Source organism: Diabrotica virgifera, chromosome 2 (assembly GCF_917563875.1).
Source record: "Diabrotica virgifera virgifera chromosome 2, PGI_DIABVI_V3a".
Classification (NCBI taxonomy): domain Eukaryota; kingdom Metazoa; phylum Arthropoda; class Insecta; order Coleoptera; family Chrysomelidae; genus Diabrotica; species Diabrotica virgifera.
In genome coordinates, this window is record NC_065444.1 from 126,511,469 (window position 1) to 126,533,196 (window position 21,728).

At 31.4% G+C, this 21,728-nt stretch overlaps 1 protein-coding gene across 4 annotated transcripts in view; it reads left to right on the top strand.

Annotated features, from left to right (window-relative positions):
• Window positions 1–2,577: 2,577 nt before the first annotated feature.
• Window positions 2,578–21,728, top strand: part of LOC126879616 (MICAL-like protein 1) — a 386,924-nt gene continuing 367,773 nt past the window's right edge. For 3 of the 4 annotated variants that reach the window (XR_007696158.1, XM_050642786.1, XM_050642788.1), the window contains exon 1: window positions 2,578–2,877. The gene's annotated coding sequence lies outside the window, so the exon portion shown is untranslated. The remainder of the gene's footprint in view (window positions 2,878–21,728) is intronic. The other variant, XM_050642787.1, reaches the window with a different exon arrangement.

A 21,728-nucleotide genomic window follows, 5' to 3' on the forward strand; every position in this document is an offset into this window, starting at 1 on the left:
AACAATTTCTTCAACCACATATTGCTTTAGTTCATAAGGTCGAGACCAAAATTTCATTCTCTGAAAAGAAATACCCAACATAACCTAAAAAAAATCAGATTATATAATCTTCACAGAATATTTTTTTCTGTTTTGAGATTTGAGAACAAAATAATTGTTTGTCGGATTCAGGAGACGAAAAAGTGACGGAGCGGTTCCGCAACTGTTTGGAATTCGTTCTCTGAATGTGGGCGTACTTGCGGAACGTGTTACGGAACGGTCGCCATGTCAGTGAAATTTGAACCTTTGTATGTGTAGTATATGTGGTCCAAATTATATGCTTCTACCATTAAATGCAAAATAATTCTTATAATATTTGCACGAATCTGCCGCACATAGGTACATGTGAAGATAAGTTATGCATTTATTACATGGTAATTAACATAACTAAAAAGTTAAAAATATTCCCTAAAAAATATTTTTACGCTCTTTTCAATGCCGGTACTACCTTTTTGAAAAATTAATATATACAGGGTAAAGGTAAAATAATTAAAAATAAAACAACATATTTTTACATAAAAAATCAGGAAAAACTCAACTTCTGGTAAACCGATTCTTCCGGTTCAGGAGCTCGATCTTATACATCAAAAAAGGAACCCATATACCAAATTTCGTTGAAGTCGGACTTTTCGTTTTAAAGTTATTGTGCTATTAGTCACATATCTATCGTCGCCATTTTGAATGCCCGCCATTTTTGTAAAAGGTAAAATCTGAGATGGCCTCATATTTAAATTTGAACCGTTATATGTGTAGTGTATGTGGCTTAAATTATATGCTTCTATCCAGAACCGGCCCGTGGGTAATATTTCACCCGTGCGAATTACTATTGTGGCGCCCCCCCCGGCGTGGGGCAACTGGTTTTGAAAAGTTCAACTTTTTAGGAAAATCATAGTAGTAAAAGTCATTTATAGTAAAAGGAAAGTAGTATACAACATGTTTTATTTAAACTTAAGTTAACAATTTATACAATTAGATTTTATTTAAAAAAGTCATCCAAAAGTTACAAAAGTATGGCAAAGAGCCATGATACATATTGTGTTTTTATGTTATAGGCTAAGTTGAACAAAGTTAACTTTCCGATATTTTCTCTGGGCAAACTCATTTACAATTGCATTAACATCAATATTCTCGAGCACTGCAAACTCAATTGACATCAAAGCTAGTCCCACCAATCTGTCTTGCGACATTGAAGACCTCAGATAATTTTTTATTATTTTCAACTTGGAGAAACTTCTTTCTCCACTCGCGACAGACACTGAGAGAGTAAGAAGGATTCGCAGTGCTACACACAAATTAGGAAAGTTCTCCACAAATTCGTTGTCTGCTAAGTAGCTCAACATGTCAACTGGGCCTTTGATTTTGCCTTTGTCTTCTTTTTCGACATTTTGAATCATGCTGTTGACAAGTTTCAATTCAGAATATAGTTGAAGACCATCAATGTCACTGTGCTGGCTATCAGTGAGAGCAGTGTGTAGGTCCTTGCAGCATTCTAACAAGGTTTTGTCATCACTTGTGGTGTTTGAATGTAGAAACCCAAACAGTTGGTGGTAGTTTTAAAGCTGCTCAAATCTGTCGCCTAGAGAAGAGATACACTGATCCAAGACCGCGTAGAAGAATTTAGTTTTGAACACGATCTCAGGATCAAGAACTGTTTCATCACTTGATTCATAAGAAAACACTTTCTTCTTTTTTCTCGGCCGCAGTTCACTTTCTTTAGGGAATGCTGGGTCAACTTCAATCATTTCGGCCACTTCCCTGCAATCGACTAATATTCTGTTGAATCCTGCATCACTCCTTGTTTCTTGAAAAAATTGCTTCGTTGAAGAAATCAAAGCAAGAGAGTTTGCTATGTTCATGTCAACCTCTTGAAGTTTCTTGTCTGAATTGTCAACAACAACTGACGATGTACTTGCACTAGCACAATCAATGACATTTGTTGTACTCGTAAAACTGGAACTTGATTTATTAACAAAAAAAATTTTTTCAACAAAACAGTCCGCTTCTTATTTTCTATAACTTGCTCTTTTTTTCCACGTACTTGGCGGCAGTTCTGTCTAACGGCTGACCCACTACTTTGTCCTTGTGCAGTGTAATTTGGGTTGCCTATATGAACTGGAATCGACGAAATGAGCATATAAATAATACCAGCAGTATTCCACCACACATACAATTATGTCTTTTTGTCTATAATAAAATTAAAACTTACTAAGGCTTTCTGAAATATTAATAATTCATCATAAATGAATGAATAATTGACTTAAAAAATTGACATCATTTAAATAATTTATCGCTTTTTAATTTTTTTGCGAGGGGAAAATTCGCCCCACACACTTGGCGCCCTGTGCGGGCGCACGGCTCACACGGACCTCGGGCCGGGTCTGCTTCTATCATTAAATGCTCAATTCTTATAATATTTGCACGAATCTGCCGCACTACTATTTTTTGATAGAAAATACTTAAATATTTTACTTATTTTCAAAAACGGCAACACTGGCTGATCAGCACTGTCGGCGATAAACTAAACTTCATTCGCTTACTCATTTTGACCAGTGTAATTTTAGCTGTCTGGTGGTAAACGTGCAGACGCAGTGATCGAATATTCCTCGTTCAGAAAATAGCAAATACGACGAATTACAAAAAAAGTGAAATAAGTGACTTTTTTTACATTTACTATTATACATTTTTTATCGGTTTAACTACGGCGATACAACGATAGTGCAACGAAGTAACACGTGACGATTTTTTTCACCGATTTTGACTGGTTTTATAAGATTGTTTACGTTCTTTTGGAACGTTAGTGTATGAAGTGGGTTTTGGAAAAACCGGAAATATTACAAGGTGAGTTGTTAAGATTATTGTTCATTAATTTCTCATCATAACGACATTGTCGGTCTAGACGGTTAGAATCGATTTTCACCATTATTTCGGAAACCGATAGATGTGTCATTGCTCTTATAAATAAATATAAATCAATTAACTGATATTTTATCTATGTTCTTTTCTATAATAGATTCCCGCATTCTAGTGATACACTCAGGTGCAAATTCGATCCATGACACATATTTTCAATTTATTAGTCCATTCACTCACGGTAAAATATTGCAAAACCTCCAAATTTTAAGGAACCGCTTGGATTGCCATGGGCATACACCTAGCTAACATGTCAAAGAAAAAAGTGATATAGTCGGTTCGCTAAACTCAGACGCAACTGGCCAGATATTTTAGTCGACAATGTTTTTGTTTTTTGCCAATTTTGCAAAAATTGTCAAAATTACTAACTATTTAGTGATTATTAACTATTTAGTAATTATTTTTTGCCAATTTTACTAAAATTGACAAAATTACCGATTAAAATATCTAAAAAGTTGCGTCTGAGTTTAGCGAACAGATTATACTGTGCCGATGTATGCTTTTGCACTGGGGGTGAATTTCACCCCTTCTTAGAGGTGGAAAAATATCCGTTCAAATAAGTCCGGAAATTAAAGAAAAGTCAAATTTTAAGCAAGTTTTGCTCTATAGAGTTTTTTCACTAAGTCATGACTACCGAGTTATTTGCGAATGAATAAAATATGTTAATTTTTCAACAAAAAAAAAACGTTTTTAGGCGGTTTTTCGTAAATAATTCAAAAAGTATTTTATAAAAAAAAACAATCTTAGCAAAAATAATATACCTAGCCTAAGTATAAAAGTGAAAAAAAATAGAGATGTATGAGATCTCTAGAACTCCAGACTCAGAAGAAGCAGAGTTGCAGCTAATGAAAAATAGGTTCATATTCGTCAAATTCTAAATCGAATATTTCAACGTGAAATAGCCAAAAAATTAAATGTTTCTGGGGAAACCGAGGGGGAAACCTTATTACAACTTTTTTAAAGTGCTTAAAAGAGCTTTATTTTTGTTTTTTTAAAAGGTTCTAGCATTAAAACTAAGTAAGTTACGCTCAAAATAAAGTTGGCCCCTTTTTTTGGTAAAAAAATCGTGAAAATCACCCTCTAATAATTAGCATCCCAAATAAAATTAATCATAACCTTTTCACAAGTTGCTCTACTCGTGTAGGTATGTACCTACATTGTTTATAATGATCGGTAAGTCTCATTGGTTCAAAGTGCTATTTTTGAAAGGGCTTGAACGAGTCACTAATCACGAGTGTATGCAAATTTTGAACAGCCATACCTATCTTAACCAATTTTTGTCTTACAGCAAAACAAAAGATTCAAAATAGGTATTCAGAAAAGCAAAACGTACATTTTTTACGTTTTGTGATTTTTGGTATCACTAATACCTAGGTAATTTTTAAGATTTTTAAAAAAGTTTTTTCAACATTAAAAATTTAAAAAAATTTACTTTAAAATCAATTTTTTTCAAAAATAGGCACTTTGAACCGATGAAACTTACAGATCATATAAATAATACATAAGTAAAGCAACTTTGAAGCGGTAATGATTAATTTCATTTGGGATGTTAATTAGGGGGCGATTTTCACGATTTTTTTTACCAAAAAAGGGACCACTTTTATTTTGAACGTAACTTGCTTATTCTACTTTTGATGATAGAGACTTAAAATAAAACTAAAATAAAGCTTTTTTAAACACTTTATGAGTTTTCCCCAAAAAGTGTTTCTTTTTTAGTTATTTCACGTTAAAATATTTGATTTGCAATTTGACGAATATGAACTTATTTTTCATTAGGTTTAACTCTGTTTTACTGGTAGAGACACCTAATGCATACACATATTTTTTTTCACTTTTTTTATAAGCTATATTTTTCTAAGAATGTTTTTTCGATAATATACTTACTTTTTGAGTTATTCGCGAAAACCGTTTAAAAATATGTTTGTTTTTGTTGAAAAATGAACATATTCACTCGTGAATAAATCGAAAAGTATTAAATTAGTGAAAAAAACGCTATAGAACAAACGTTGCTTAGAATTAGTCAGTGTATCAACTTCCGGACTTATTTTTATCAACGTATATTTTTTCGCCTCCGAGAAGGGATGAAAATTACCCCAGGGCAAAAGCACACATCGGAACAATATCACTTTTTTTCTTTGACGTTTTAGCTATGTTTATGCCAAATTTCATGTGAATTCAGCCAGTGGCGCACCTAGATTTTTTTCTGGTGGGGGTTGGCTTGGGCATCTAAATTTTTTTGTATTGTATGTGAAAGACAAGCTACATTTTCCTACTACTATTCTTTACATATACATATTTTTATATGCTCTTGGAGGGGTTTTAAATCCCAACCTCCCCCAACCCCACCCTGGGTGCACCACTGAATCCAGCCTAAACTCAACCGTTTTTGAGATAAACGCATTTTAAATCTACGATGCAAAATTCAATTTTTTTGCATCTCCTTGTAGTTACTAAAAACTATTTGACATATCCTTGTCATACTTGGCAGCAAGTGTAGGTATTGTACACCCTACTAAATTATGTTAAACAAACGTTTCTGGATACTACCAGTGGCGTACGACGGGGGAAATTGAATGGTTATTACTATTTTAGTATAATTTTTCGATGCTCCAATACTTTCTATATAAATAATATAGGTACTCTTCATTCGTAACAATAAAGTCATTAGTTTTCGAGATATTTAAAGATAAAAACGAACACCTCGCCTTCGGCTCGTGAAATTATGTCAAAGTGTCACGAGGGCAAAAATTCTATATTAATTTTAGAGATCCAGTGCGATTTGTTGCGATTATTTCATGAATAAAACTGTTCAAAACCAAAATTTTATTGTAATTTATTAGTACAATTAAACACACAGTTGTTATAAATATTTGACGGTTGAAAGTCATCACTTTTATAATTTTTAAAACATTAATTGTCATTGATGTCACCGAATGTATTTTTTCATAGCAACGAAGGGCATCTGACGTAATATACTTGACGAGGGGAAATTATCAAAAATTATATCGGGTATTATATCACAAGAGAGTGAGAATAAATTGAAAATAATGCGAAAGTTTTTCGAAAATTTGTTGTCTGGCAATAGCCACTCGAGTACTCGTAACAAATTTGAGTAAAAATGAAGCATTATTTTCTTATTTATTCTTACTGTCGTGTGATACTCGTAAGATTATTTTTTAATACGTATATTATGGATATTTTCTTAAATGTGACAGTTGTCAAAACTAGGAAACTGGTTGCGATTAAACAGAAACAATTTACTTAAAATTCTATCGGTAATTTTCTACAGTAGATAATTCTCAGTATAATTTTAATCTGATTGGACAAAATTAAACACGTGATCAAGTATCTTACTATACGATTGCAAAATTTAAAATCATTAAAAAATAATCAGTTTAATTTTTATTTCTGTAGCTTTCTATTGGTCAGAATCTCCTATGAATGAAATAATCATTAAAAATCTCGTGGACATTGAAGAATTAATAATTTTTCAATTAGTTAATAATCTGCCTTGTAACATTTTAGTTAACTTACCGTAATAATTCAATTCATTGTTAATATTTAGCGAACATTATTGGCTCCATAAATTCACTAACCACTCAACATAACCGCCTTCTCTTTCAATAACGGTAATTGTTCTATCCCGAAAGTTTTTCAATATCCTTCTAACCATATTATCTGGAGTAATACTGTGAACACATTATTTCTTCAATCTTTCTAAATGATCAACATATCTGTAAATGACCTTTGCCTTTGAAGACACTTTGAAGATATCATCCTGTATGTAATCCCACAATGAAAAAATCGAGTGGCGTCAAACCTGGAGACCGAGGAGGCCAAAAAATTTCAGAAACCCAATGTATAACTTTTCCATTAGGACGATTTTCAAGATATTTCCTTACATCTAACCAACTGTTACATACTTAACGGGATAGGCGCAAAATTTTGGCTCCAAAGCTATTTAAATGCATTCATTTTTTTCGAATCCTGAGAAAACGTAAAAGTATTTTTGAACAATTTAAACGCAGAACGAAAGATTACTTTATTACCGTGGGCCGAAAGTCCCTGAAAACTTCTATAAAGACAGTGACAAACAAGGAAACAAGGCTACTAAATATTTGACACGGCTTCAGGAATATTTTGAGTTATTTATTAAATAATATTGATAGTGTATTTGATAAATAATTTGTTTAAGACCTGAAATTAATAAAAACTTATTGTTTATTTATTATTGTTTATTATTATTTATGGAAGTTCCAAGCAGAGAATACACCAGGATATATTCTGTGGTCTGTGGTCCAAGTATTTTGTTGTTAAAGATGTTCAAAATTTATCTAAGTGTTCCAAGAAAATAACTTTATCACTTTTTCTATTTTCTTGATTATTAGTTTTTATTGTACTTACAGTTACTAATATAAATTATTGTAATCACTGTATACATAGTTAGTGAAAAAATAATCATATTAATTAATTGAATTAATAATTTAAGCGATTATACAAGTATGTAACGGTTATCCAAGAACATTCAAAATCCATCTCTAAGTTAATGATGACAATGTCATTGTCAACTAATGTTTACATCTCCATACCAGTGAGAATTTTACTATTACACGTAATTTGCCGTGCAAAGAAAGAAAAAGTAGGGATAGCCGTAAAATATTTGCGCCTACGCTCTTAAATGCATCGCTAAAACGTTATAAGGCAGATATTAATTAATTAACTAATTAACTAATGAATAAAAATAATGTTGGGCATCGAGAGAAACACTTTTTTTTTTCAATTAGAAGGATGTGATTGCATATTAAAACAGTTTTTAATTCGAAACAACTTTTCATAATAACAATTTTCGATATTGTGAAATATAAAGGTATTTTACTCTGAGCGAAATTCATATTTTTTGATAAAAATTACTTTTTTTCGTAAAATCAATAATAAAAACGTTTCCCATAGGTGCCAACTTCAATGCAGCTGTTGTAGTTAAAAATAAATAAGTGTTTTATTTAACAAAATTGTACAAAACATTTCAGTTTTTATTTTCTACTCGAAAAGCTTATTTTTGTCATTATCCCTCAATAAAATTACCATTAACACTCAACATAATGCACCGTATGTATTGTATAAATATTGTCAGTATTGTAATTGTAGATGGGAGAGCATGAACAAAAACGCGAAGGTTAAACTGCTGGCAAATCAAATCCACAGACGTTTATTGCAAACACAGAAATAACAAAGAACCACTCTATAATAGGATGCATAATCTAATATTATAAGCATTGTTTATGTTTGTGCTGTAAATAGGATCTTCTTGGCCTTTGAAAAACGAATAGAAATTGACAGCGTAGGTGTGGAGTTAACAAAAAATATCGATGCGCTAATCTTATACATTTATGGATATCTCAAGGATTTCCACAATAATCTAAAAAATAAAAATTTACTATAATTTTAATGAGTTTCCTGTTATGGCAAATGTTCTGAAAGAACGTTATTTTTGAAATTAAAATAATTTATTATTACTAGGTGCAACTATAATGATATATTATTATGACTGTATTCACTTTGTAATCCATAAAACTTCGTAATTAACTAGTCGTAAGAATATATGTATATCATTATTAGTCTATTAATAAATAGTCAAATAAAATTACAATACATGTAAATCAAAATGTATGTAATTCCGTACAGGTTGGAACAAATTTTATATCAAATATTTACTTAAATATGTAATGAAGAATGGTTCATGTTTGTATTAATTTTTAACTGCTGCGGTAATTCATGTTTTTATTATTTTTTTTTCTGCAAAGTTGGGAAAAAGTTTTCATTTAGACTTACTTATAAATTTATAAATTAAATTTGACGCTTAATTTATTTAAGTAGATAATTATAAATAATGTTTGAGAATTAAGAACCAAATTTGCGAAAAAGTTTATTATTTGCATTATAGATAATCACTATAAAATATTATTTTATTTTACAGAATTTTCGTCATGCTACTATTATAAAGTAAAAAAATGTTGAAAAATATTTAATAGTTTATGAGATATTTAAGGGGCTATCCTAGTGTAAAAGTACGAAATTCATATACTTTTTTGGGAATTTCTAAAATAAAAAGTACTATACCAATTGTTTTGAAAATTGACATGAGCATTTATTATATAAAGAAGTATATGTAAAATAATTTTCATAAAAAAATATTGAAAATTAAACGATTTATGCGCCATCTACTGGCACCATGAAAATAAAAACATAGCTCCACTGCTGCAGTGATTGGGACTAATAGAGATCCTGTTATTATTATAGTTATTAAATATTATTATAGTTATATATAGTTATTATATTAAAGTTATTTTCTATACCATCAACTAGGGATTTTCTGATCGGATAAAAAATGTCAATTTGGCGGTTTTTGAAACTGAAAATGTTTTAGCTAATTTTAAAAAAAATTTTAAACACTTCGTCATTTTTCCAAATTTTAATATTTTTCAAAAATCCTAGTTATATAGGAAATATAGGAAATATCTTATATTTCAATAATCACTTTGAAATTTTATGATTCAGGATCTCTCTAGTCCCAATCACTGCAGCAGTTGGGCCATGTTTTTATTTTCACGATGTTAGTAGATGGCGCATAAATCGTTTAATTTTCAATATTTTTTTATGAAAATTATTTTGCATGTACTTCTTTTTATAATCAATGTTTATGCAAATTTTCAAAACAATTGGTACAGTACTTTTTATTTTAAAAATTCCCAAAAAAAGTATATGAATTTCGCACTTTTACACTAGGATAGCCCCTTAACTTCTTTCAATAGAGTATACAGTTTTATAATGTCTCATTTTTTGTTTTTATGTACATTTTTGAGAAATACAATAAAAAAAATCAAACAAAGTTACATGAGTAGACAGACTGCGGTACCTAATGCCGCACATATAGGTAAAAAGTATTAGATCTAAAAAGTATCAAAAATTTGTTAAAATATCAAAAGAAAAGAGTTATTTTTAACATATTATTGTAGGACTTTAACATAATGTAACGACTCAGCGCAAAATAAAAAAAACGAGTAGTCAGTCTTACAATGTAGTCTGAACAAAGAAAACGTTTACTACAAAAAAAATTCAATAACATACCAAAAGTAAAATACCTAAATACAAAATAATTGAATTAGTCGTATAAACACACATTGTACTGAATTTTTTTCTCACTTTGATTTTTGCAAAAAAAATTATTATTGACTCTCACGTCAACGCTCAATATCAAACTGATAAAACGCTACTGAAAATTCAGTAGCCGCAAGGTACTACACACAACCAAACTTATATGGAATCATCTGATATTTCTTCTATTATTTCATCTCTCTCATCTCTATTATTTCGTGCGAATTTAAAAAAAAAACGAACACACGAAGTCAAACAATATTTATTTTAAAGCAATTTAATAACAAATACATAACAATTAAATAAGACAATGAAGTATTTAAAAAACAAATTGAAACAAGTTGTTTTAAAGTCAATAGAATAAAAAATTTCAATGTAAAACGAATGTTTAAATTTTTTTTTTGATTTTTTGGTAGCCAGTGTTATCACTACTAGTCCTTATGAAAGCTTCAGTTTTCGTGGGCACGCTCCTAATCAAATTATCAACATTTTGTTGTGGTAGGTTGCTCTATTCTTCAAGAGCAGCTTGTACTAGCCGTGCGGTGTTTTGTGGATTATCCCGGCGAGCTCTAATTTTTCTTTTAAGCATATCTCACAAATACTCTATAGCAGAGGTCGGCAACGTTTTTAATGTAAAGAGTGAAATACTAAATTAAAAATTCATGGCGGGCGCCAACTATTTTTGACCTAACAAATATATAAATATAAACGTATACAAAATATACGTTTTGAATTTATTGTCTAAATTAACAATATAGCCAGGGAGGTAGTGTCAAATTTGACCGGAGCATTTTAGCATGGCTGGTTTCTTTTTATTTAGGTAGGTGTTCCAAAGCTTATTAACAAATGATGTGTCAGCTGGGCCAAAACCGGGGATTTTACTCAAGAAAAGGTGAAACATGAAAGTTGATGGACAAACGCTACAACGTAAATGTCAAATATTTATATACGTTACTCAGAACAGTTAATAGCATTGCTTACTTGGCACCTACCTTTCACTCAGGAGATCGGGGTTCAAATCCTGGCGCGGAAAATTCTTTTTGTTTTTTAAATTGAAATTTTATTTTGAAAAATATTTATTTTTATAATACCACGTTTTTATTATTTATACGAGACAATATAAAAAATCTGTATGTCTTTTATAGAATTATGCATAGAACTTATGAAATAGCATATATACATTTGATCATAAATATTATGATTCACCTTAATAAGCAAAATTGTTGTACATGAACCCCTGAAGCTTCCTGAGTTAGTACGACCAATCTAAGTGAAAAAGGGGGTTGACCTCCCCACCCCCCTCCCGACATTTTTTATCTTTTTAGACAAACTGTTTTTTGCATAATTTTATGTGATGTAAAACCAAAAGATACATACAACCCTAATTTTTCACTTTTCTATCACCAACCCCCATTTTTTAATAGCAGTCTAATTATTTCCCTGTTCTCTATATATATAAAAATTAATTTTTGTCTGTATGTCCCTACAGAATCGTAAACTATGTATTTAATCATATGATGACCTCAAGCAAAGTTTTTGTACTTACATGAACCCAGGAAGGAGTTAATACTTAATAATATATACTTAATATACTTAATAATTAATAGAGTTAAAAGAGTTACCTAATACTTTTTTATTATTAACTAGCTGACCCGGCAAACTTCGTACCGCCTTAAAACTAAATAATCTTTGAATGTTTAATGCCTAAAATTACCAGAAAGCCAAAAAATACTAAAAAATATCGCGTACCTATACTTTTTTCTACCAAATGCATAGTTTACGATTCTATAAGAGACATAGGTACAGACAAACATTCATTTTTATATATTATAGAGAATAGGGAAAAATTTAGATTGCTATTAAAACATGGGGGTTGGTGATAGAAAAGTGAAAATTTAGGGTTGTATCTTTTGGTTCTACAACATATAAAATTAGGAAAAAACAGTTTGTCCAAAAAAATAACAAATAATATCTCCCTTTTCACTTAGACTGTTGGTCTTACCAACTCAGGAACCTTCAGAGGTTCATGTACAACAAATTTGCTTATTGAGATCAATCATAATATTATGACCAAAAATGCATAGTTTGCGATTCTATAAAAGACATACAGATTTTTTTATATTGTCTCGTATAAATAATAAAAACGTGGTATTATAAAAATAAATATTTTTCAAAATAAAATTTCAATTTAAAAAACAAAAAGAATTTTCCGCGCCAGGATTTGAACCCCGATCTCCTGAGTAAAAGGTAGGTGCCAAGTAAGCAAGGCTGTTAACTGTTCTGAGTAATGTATATAAATATTTGACATTTAAGTTGTAGCGTTTGTCCATCAACTTTCATGTTTCACCTTTTGTTGGGTAAAATCCCCGGTTTTGGCCCAGCTGACACATCATTTGTTAATAAGCTTTGGAACACCTACCTAAATAAAGAGAAACCAGCCATGCTAAAATGCTCCGGTCAAATTTGACACTACCTCCCTGGCTAATAGTTTAAGGGCGCATTAAAATTTATTGAAGGGCGCGGTGGCGCCCGCGGGCGCCGCGTTACCGACCTCTGCTCTATAGGGTTAAGCTCAGGTGAGCAAGCAGGCCACTCCAAACAAGGGATACCTTCTGCTTCAATGATGTCTCTAGTCACTCTAATGGTATGTGGAGGTCCATTATCATGCATGAAAATTAAATTTTTTCCTGTTGCACCTCTCCAGAGCCTAACTACAGGTTATCAACATACCTGCGAGCAGTTAAAGTTGATTGGATAAAAATTAAAGGAGTTTTTTACGGATCACAATTCCTCTCCAGAACATTAGGCTTCCCCTTTTATATTTGTGAACAGATCTGACAGTTTTCGTTCTTGCTTGTCTTCCTCGACCTCTAAGTACACGATTGCGTGGGTCATCTGATTTTACATAAATCCTGACTTTTTCTGAATATTACACATTTGTCAATTCCCAATGGTTTTGTTGGTCAAGACACCAATTTAGGCAATCAATCTTGTGCTGCCTGGATAACTCGGGAACCCATAACTGTCACCTGCTGTATACTTCTTGGCACGAACTCTTCTTCTTATCGTTTCAACTGAAATAGTTACAGCTGTAGCTTCCAAAAGCTGCCTTTGGAGCTGCAGGTGAGAAATGGTTGGGTGTCTTCCAGCTGATTGGACAATTAAACCATCGTGGCGAACCGTTATTTTTCGACGACTTTCCCTTTTGACGACTTTCCCTTGCTTTATTTTTGAGCTTTCCTAGTCCCTGTTACCTAGCATAGGTTTTGGGCAGAACGCCCTGTTTCGCCTAGCTCTGCAGCTATGTCCCTCTGAGAACATTACTTGCTCCACAAGACCAATAATATTTCCCCGATGTAAGTTATATAACCCCACATGAGGCATATTTTCGTTTTTGGACGCAAAAGTTTATTTATTTTCGTTCAATTTGCAACTCAAGCAAAAATAACCTATGCCGTACCGAGTTGTACTATCTGATTGTCTTATCGATTTGTTTATTTCCAATAAAAACCTTTATTCTTCGCAACAATAACAAGTTTTTTCAAAAGAAATAAATATTGCTTTGAAATACATGGTAATTCCATAAAGTTTATTTGTGTGTATTTTATAGTCCATTCTTTCACGGTTTTTGCTCTAAATTTTAAAGAACCGCTTGGATTGACATGAAATTTGGCATACGCATAGCTTACATGTCAAAGAAAAAAAGTGATATTGTGCCGATGTGTGCTTTTGCACTGGGGGTGACTTTCACCCCCTCTTGGGAGTGAAAAAATATAAGTCTAAAATAAGTCCGGAAATGGATAAACTGACTAATTTTAAGTAACTTTTGTTCTATAGAGCTTTTTCGCCAAGTCAACACTTTTCGAGTTATTTGCGAGTAAATATGTTCATTTTTCAACAAAATAACTACATTTTTAGACGGTTTTTCGCAAATAACTCAAAAAGTAAGTACTTTGTCGAAAAAAACGTTCTTAGCAAGAATATAGCCTGTAAAAAAGTAAAAAAAATGGTGTAGGCGTTAGGTCTCTGGACCTTGTAAAACCAGAGTTATTGCCAATGAAAAATAGATTCATATTCACCAAATTTCAAATAGAATACTTCGAAGTGAAATATCCAAAAAATTAAGCACTTTTTGGGGAAAACCCATTATAACTTTTTTAAAGTATTTAAAAAAATATTTATTTCTGTTTTTATAAAAAGTTTCTAGCACTAAATTTAAGCAAGTTACTCTCAAAATAAAGTTGGTCGCTTTAGTTTTGGTAAAAAAAAATCGGGAAGACCACCCCCTAATTAGCAACTTAAATGAAATTAATCGTTACCGCTCCACAAATTATTTGACTTATGTTGTGTTTATATGATCTGTAAGTTTCATCGATTCAAAGTGTTTATTTTGAAAAAAATTTGGTTTTAAAGTAAAATTTTTAAAAATTTTAATTTTGAAAAATATGTTTTTTCAAAATAACTTAAAAATTGTTAGGGATACCAAAAATCTCGAAAAACAAAAAAGTCAGCATTGCTTTTCTGAATATCATGTATTTTTTTGTTTTTCTGTTAGACAAAAATTGATTGAGATTTGGCGTTTCTAAATTTGCATACATTCGTGATGAGTGACTCGTTCCACCCCTTTTAACTACAGCCCTTTCAAAAATAAGGACGTTGAACCGATGAAACTTACAGATCATATAAAAAATACATACACGGGTCAAGAAACTTGTGAAGTCATAACGATTAAGTTCATTTGAGATACTAATTATTGGGTGATTTTCCCGATTTTTTTACCAAAAAAAAGGGACTAACTTTATTTTGAGCGTAACTTGTTTACTTTTGATGCTAGAAATTTTTTTTATAAAACAAAAATGAAGCTTTTTTAATCACTTTAAATAAGTTGTAATTAGTTTTCCCCGAAATGTGCTTTATTTTTGGTTATTTCACGTTAAAGTATTCCATTTGGAATTTGACGAATATGAACCTATTTTTAATTAGCTATAACTCTGCTTCTACTACGTATAGAAACGTGATATATACACCATTTTTTTAAATTTCTTACAGGCTATATTTTTGCTATTAATGTTTTTTCGACAAAATACGTACTATTTGAGTTATTTGCAAAAAACCGTCTAAAAGTGTGGTTATTTTGTTGAAAAAATGAACATGACTAACTTTATTTTGAGCGTAACTTGTTTACTTCTGATGCTAGGAATTTTTTTTATAAAACAAAAATGAAGCTTTTTTAAACACTTTAAATAAGTTGTAATGAGTTTTTCCCGAAATGTGCTTTATTTTTGGTTATTTCACGTTAAAGTATTCCATTTGGAATTTGACGAATATGAACCTATTTTTAATTAGCTATAACTCTGCTTCTACTACGTATAGAAACGTGATATATACACCATTTTTTTAAATTTCTTACAGGCTATATTTTTGCTAGTAATGTTTTTTCGACAAAATACGTACTATTTGAGTTATTTGCAAAAAACCGTCTAAAAGTGTGGTTATTTTGTTGAAAAAATGAACATGTTCACTGGCAAATAACTCAAAAAGTATTGACTTAGTGAAAAAACTCTATAAAACAAAAGTTACTTAAAATTAGTCAGTTTATCAATTTCCTGACTTACTTTGGACAAATACTTTTTCACTCCCAAGAGGGGGTGAAAAGCACCCCCGGGACAAAAGCACATATCGGCACAATATCACTTTTTTTCTTTGACTTGTTAGCTATGTGTATGCCAAATTTCATGTCAATCCAAGCGGTTCTTTAAAATTTAGAGGTTTTGCAATATTTTCCCGTTAAAGAACGGACTATTAAAGATAGTCACTCGCACATATCTAAATAGATAGTGGTGTGTATTTACGAAAGAATATTGGTAAAACTTATTAAAACTTTAAAATGTGGCACGGAGTACCGCAATGTGGACACCGGAGGGTTAAACTTCCCTCCAAAATGACGTTTATAAGTAACTTATTTTTTTTTAATAACGTCGTAGGGATTAAACATTTTGAAATGCTGTTTCGATATTCGTCTTACTGACAATTTTTCACACATTAAAAAAATTTAAAAAAAAACATGTTTGCCGATATACTTAAAAATTCATAATTTGTTTAGGTATTTATCAATACATATTAATATTTAAAACCACGTGAGTACATCGATCAACCCCACTAATCAAAATAAAATTTGAAAAAAAAATATTTACCTATAACAAATATTAATGAATCTTTATTGCAAATAGGGACATGTAGATTTTATTATTTTTATATGCTACCCCGAATTAAAAAAACAAGACATTGAAATTGGTCCATGGTATTAACGAACTACAAACTACTTTCTCCACAACTTTCAAGACAAAAAATTTTCATTTAAGAGGGCTATGATAATCCCTATTTTTTAAAACCAAAACATTGTACAATTTTTACAATATTATGTATACAGTTGAGTCCACGAGTCTTTACCCGTGCATCATCATTTAAAGCATACGAAATAAGTCGGAAATTTACTAAACGCAACAGCAAGTGACAGAAAGTGGGTATTACTCCGATCACGGGTTATAGTATAAAATTTGACGTCATCAACTAAATAGAATGACAAATTTAAGTTTTGCTTGAAAATTTTGGTGCATAATTACAGCTACATTTGAAGTAGCTTAATAATTATTTTATTCTCATTGATTAATAAATAAATAAACAGTTTATAAAAAAATTCAATAACATTTTTTTTGTTATTTTATTCATTTTGGCGGAACATTAAACACAAGCATTCCTTAACTGTGTCAATGACGTTAGCTTTGTACGTTGTCAAAATTAATCGTAAAATAACATAAACTCACCATAAAATTTCACTCCAATATAAAATTAGTTCTGAAAACACCTGTTTGTATACCTACTATAAAAAACTTCAAAATGCAAAAATTTGACAAAATAACAGCAAAAAATTCAACAAACTGACAGCCACAAAAGTAAACAAACCAAAACGTCAGAAATTGTACTTAAAATGTGTGAAAACATCCCCAATCGTCTTTTTTTGTACCTATCTCTTTTCAATGTACTGAGTCTAGATCGTTCATAAAAATAACGTGTGTTTTTACTTAATAACAGGCGTTAGCTGGTTTGTCATTAGTTTCATACGTGGTAGAGAATGATGCTAGATAAAAAGTATGTGTTTTATCTCGCCAGGTATTAATGACGCACGGGTAAAGACTCGTGGACTCGAGAGTAAATGGCATTGTTAAGGAGTAGGATTGATAGATGTACTCACACAGTTTTAAATGTTAATACTGATAAATAACCAAATTATCAATTTTTAAAGTTGGAAAAACTGTCTCGGCAAAACTGGTTCCAGATAAACTTTTTTTAATGTGTGAAAAATTGTCAGTAACACGAATATCGAAACGCCATTTTGGAGGGGAGTTTAATTGAAATTTTGATTTATCAAAAACATAATAAAAAAAACATATGAGATCTTATAAAAGTGTAGATATACTCTATCGGCCGAAACCGAGTTTTTGCAATTGAAAAAATAGTAACATACAAAATAATAAACTCATAAACTATTGAATTTTTTTCAACAAATTTTTTTTTGCTTTATACTGATAACATACCGCTACTTCTCCTGCAAAAACAACATATTTTATAGAGCTTATTTATAATGCAGATGATATTTTTGAAAAATTTGTTTTTAAGCTTTATTTATAATTATTATTTCAATAAATTAAGGGTCAATTTTATTTATATGAAACTTTTTCTTTCAAATTTTCAGCAAAAAATCATAAAAGCCTTCCTAAAATCTGGAATTACCTCGGTAGTTGAAAAAGTAAATTGTGTGCAAAAATAAATTACATTTTGACATACGTGTATTGTACCTATTATTTGATTAGACTGGTATGATATGCCTTCCGGTAGGAACTGATAAAATGACAATATTAATTTAGTATTCTCGTTTTTACGACCATGGGTTTTTAAGATAAAAAAATATTAACTTAAAATAAATTATAAATGAACATAAACTTTACCTAAAGTTTATGTTTTAAAGATTAATATAAAAAGCTTATTATAGGCATGCAATTGTGTTTTGTCATTATTTGATAAGTTTAAATTTTTTACATTCTGATATAAATATTAATAATTTATATAAAACAAATAACAATTTTCAGTTCATGTTTAAATTTTTAGTGGCTTGTACCTATTGCGGATTGCCTTCAGATAGTTCACGTTTTGTAAATATGTATTTCATTGTTACTTATCTTAGAGTTGTTTTACTTTATTTATATCTAACCTTGAATGCTTTATTTGCCAAGGTAGTAAAGAACAATGTTTGAACAATGTATCTATCAAGTTGCGTATTACGAGGTACGTTTACTAAGTTTGAGATTATACTGCTCACTGTTCTTTTATACTTAATTAAGTATTTTACTTATTGTACTTGTTTTATACTTAATTAAGTATTTGCAATCTAGACGCAAAACATTTTTAAGGTGAATCGAAAAAATATATTTCTTGCTAGTTCGATGGTTCAGGCCATGACCCGGGAGATAAATACAAAAAGACAAGAATATATGAGTTTAAAATTGTAAATGAATCTGCTACTCAGACTGGAATACGCTCGTGTATCTGATCGACCTGTGTATGATCAGTACCGCAATAGATGAGGGCTTGTGTCTCGGTGATACTCCTCAATAGATCCCTACCTTAACCCCTGATTAACCGGTATCTTCTTCTTCAGCCTATTTGCATCCACTCTTGGACAAAGGCCTCCCATGAGTTATCCGCTCTTCTCTGTTTTGTGCTATTTGGTGCCAGTTTCTCCCCACTTTTGCTTTGATGTCGTCTAGCCACTGTTTTTGTGGTCTTGTTCTACTGTCCATCTTTCGTTGTCTTGTCGTGTCACGTGTTGTACCCAGCTCCATTGCATTTGCGCAATTCTTCCAATTGCATTTTCACCTTCGTCCTACTTCACACGTCCTCTCTCGTATTTGTTCTCTCAGGCCTATTTCATACTTTACGACTTTGGTCGTACGACCGTTTGTCGTGCTCATTGGACTTTCACACTTTACGACAGTATTATCTTATTGTCGTAGAGAGCACAGGGCGTAAAATGAATCGGGCAAAAATTTATTATTGATACATAATATATTATTTATACGTAGAAAAAGTTCTTTGAACATCTGCAGATGTGATTGGTGCGTATTTAAATTTAGACAAATGTACCGGTACTATTTTACAACAATATAATAAATTTGGGCTTTCTGCAGACAAATATTAGTTTATTACATGGCAGGTATAACGATGGGTTTTCCCGCTTATCTCCTAAGCCTAAGGCGGCGGGTGTAATTTCCTCACCAAAATAATCTTTTACCTGCGTTTGGAAGGGTATGCCATAATCCCACAGGTATTTTCCTCACCAAAATAAGGGATTAAAATTCTTATGATTTATTAAATTATTAGAGTTTCATTATAGCTCTGTATACTTCATACAATTTTGCTAAGACAGGAAGTAACTGAAATTTCACTATAGTTTATCATAAGAAGTAAAATAAACGAAGATAAGCAACATATCTTTAAAATAAGCATTTTTACTAAAAATCCTAATTGTAATTAAATAACATAAAAAATAATAATTGTTCTGAAGCTATTTTCTTGTAGTCTCTTATGCAATTTACTATTTTAGTTGGGAATAAGCCACAATTTTATTTTATGAATAAGTTTATTTGACGTTTCGATTTCCACTTCGGAAATCGTTATCAAAATACTTCTTCTTCTTGTTGTTTTTATCTTTATGCGTATTACATTACATGCCATAATTATTTCAAAATATTTTATTAGATTTGTACTTTATGTTCTGTTTTAAATAAAATGCAATTAAAAATTCCCCATCTATATTGTCTGCCATTAAGAAAGTGCCGCTGGATTCACTGGTACTACACGACTAACTGTCGTTAAGTATGTAAGCACTAACTTATGCCCGTGGTTCACTGATAGCACGGCACGACACGACCGTCGTCCATTGCAGTGACATTGGACGACAGGCGAGGAGCAACGGCACGACAGTTAGTCGTGGTCGTACTGTGTGAAAGGCTCCGTACATTGCTGTATTGGACTAATGGAATGTACGACTAACTGTCGTTACGACCGAAGTCGTAAAGTATGAAATAGGCCTCAGAGAAACTTGTAACAAGAAAATTGCGCAAATATGTTCTCTTGGATCAGGATAATATACGTAGTCACAGGTCTACCATTGTAATAGCTGCAATGGCCCAAGAAGGCTTCGGTTTATTTGAGTATTCACCATACTCTCCGGATTTGGGATCCAGCGATTACAGACTTTCCAGGTTTTAAAGAAAATTTGCATGTGAAATTTTTCTTCAGATAAGTATGTTATATTATGTGCGGTAAATCAGTGGTTTGCAGAGAACAAACAACCAACCAGTATAGGTGAAAAGAATTTTTAACCTTAGTGTAAACCTACTAATTTTTATGAAAAAGATCATAGGTTGGAGCAAAGGGATGAGGGAAAAAAGGGAAGCTCTCATATTCAACTAAAATTTTATTAATAGCAACGACAAACAATTTTATATAGCAGGGGTGGCCAAGCTCCTTGATAGGCCGAGCCATTTTTCAAAATTTGAATTTTTTCGCGAGCCGCGATGAAACAATAATTTAAAAAGTGTAAAAATGGCATTTTTTCCTCAGTGAGAAAATTTTTTTCTCGGTGCTTTAATTTCACGAATTTTAAAGTGAAATAAAATGGTTTACATCGCTATTTCAAATATGCAAATATTTCTAAAAGCAGCCTTTACTATTTCAGGATACCTCGATTCTTCATCATATTTCCATCTTTGTCTGGGATCCTTTAGCTACTGATCTTCTACCGTCTGGTCTATCAAAAAACACTGTTTTTGACACTCTGTCTTCCTCCGACTTTACCACATGATCTGCCCATCTTATCCAGCTAGCTTTTATATGTCTGACGATGTTTTCAGTACCACACAGTCTCCAATTCAGTTGTGCGGCACCTTCTCCACTCTTCTGTCAATTCATCACTTTGAAGGCCAAATATCATTCTGAGACCTTTACTTTCAAAAACCAGCAGCATATTATTTATTTCCTGCTGATGTAGATAGAATCCATGTTTCACTTCTGTATGTAATAATTGGGCGAATAACTGGCATGCACAATCCAAATTTAGATTGTCTTTTTGGCAACTTGTATCTTAATAATGATGATAGGGAGTATATTGCTTTATTCCACGAAACTGTCCTTGTTGAGACCTCTTTTTATATGTGGCTGTCATCTGTGATTACCGCCCCTAGATATTTAAACTCTTTTACTCCTTTGAAGCTGTAGTCATTAATACCTAGTTACGTTCTGCCTAACTCTTGGTCTTGGATTTTGTAGTATGTATTTCGTCTTCTCTTTAATTATTCGAAGGCCCAGACTACCTGCTTCTTCCTTGAGTTGTAAAAATACCTCTCCCACATCTCTTGTAGAATGAGCAGCAGCTCTAAATCATCAGCAAAGGCCAACAATAGTTTTGATCCTTGATTCGAAAATCCTCCTGTCAGCTCAGATAATACTTTACTATTACATATTCTAAGGCCAAATTGAATAGCAACGGTGATACGGGGTCTCCTTGT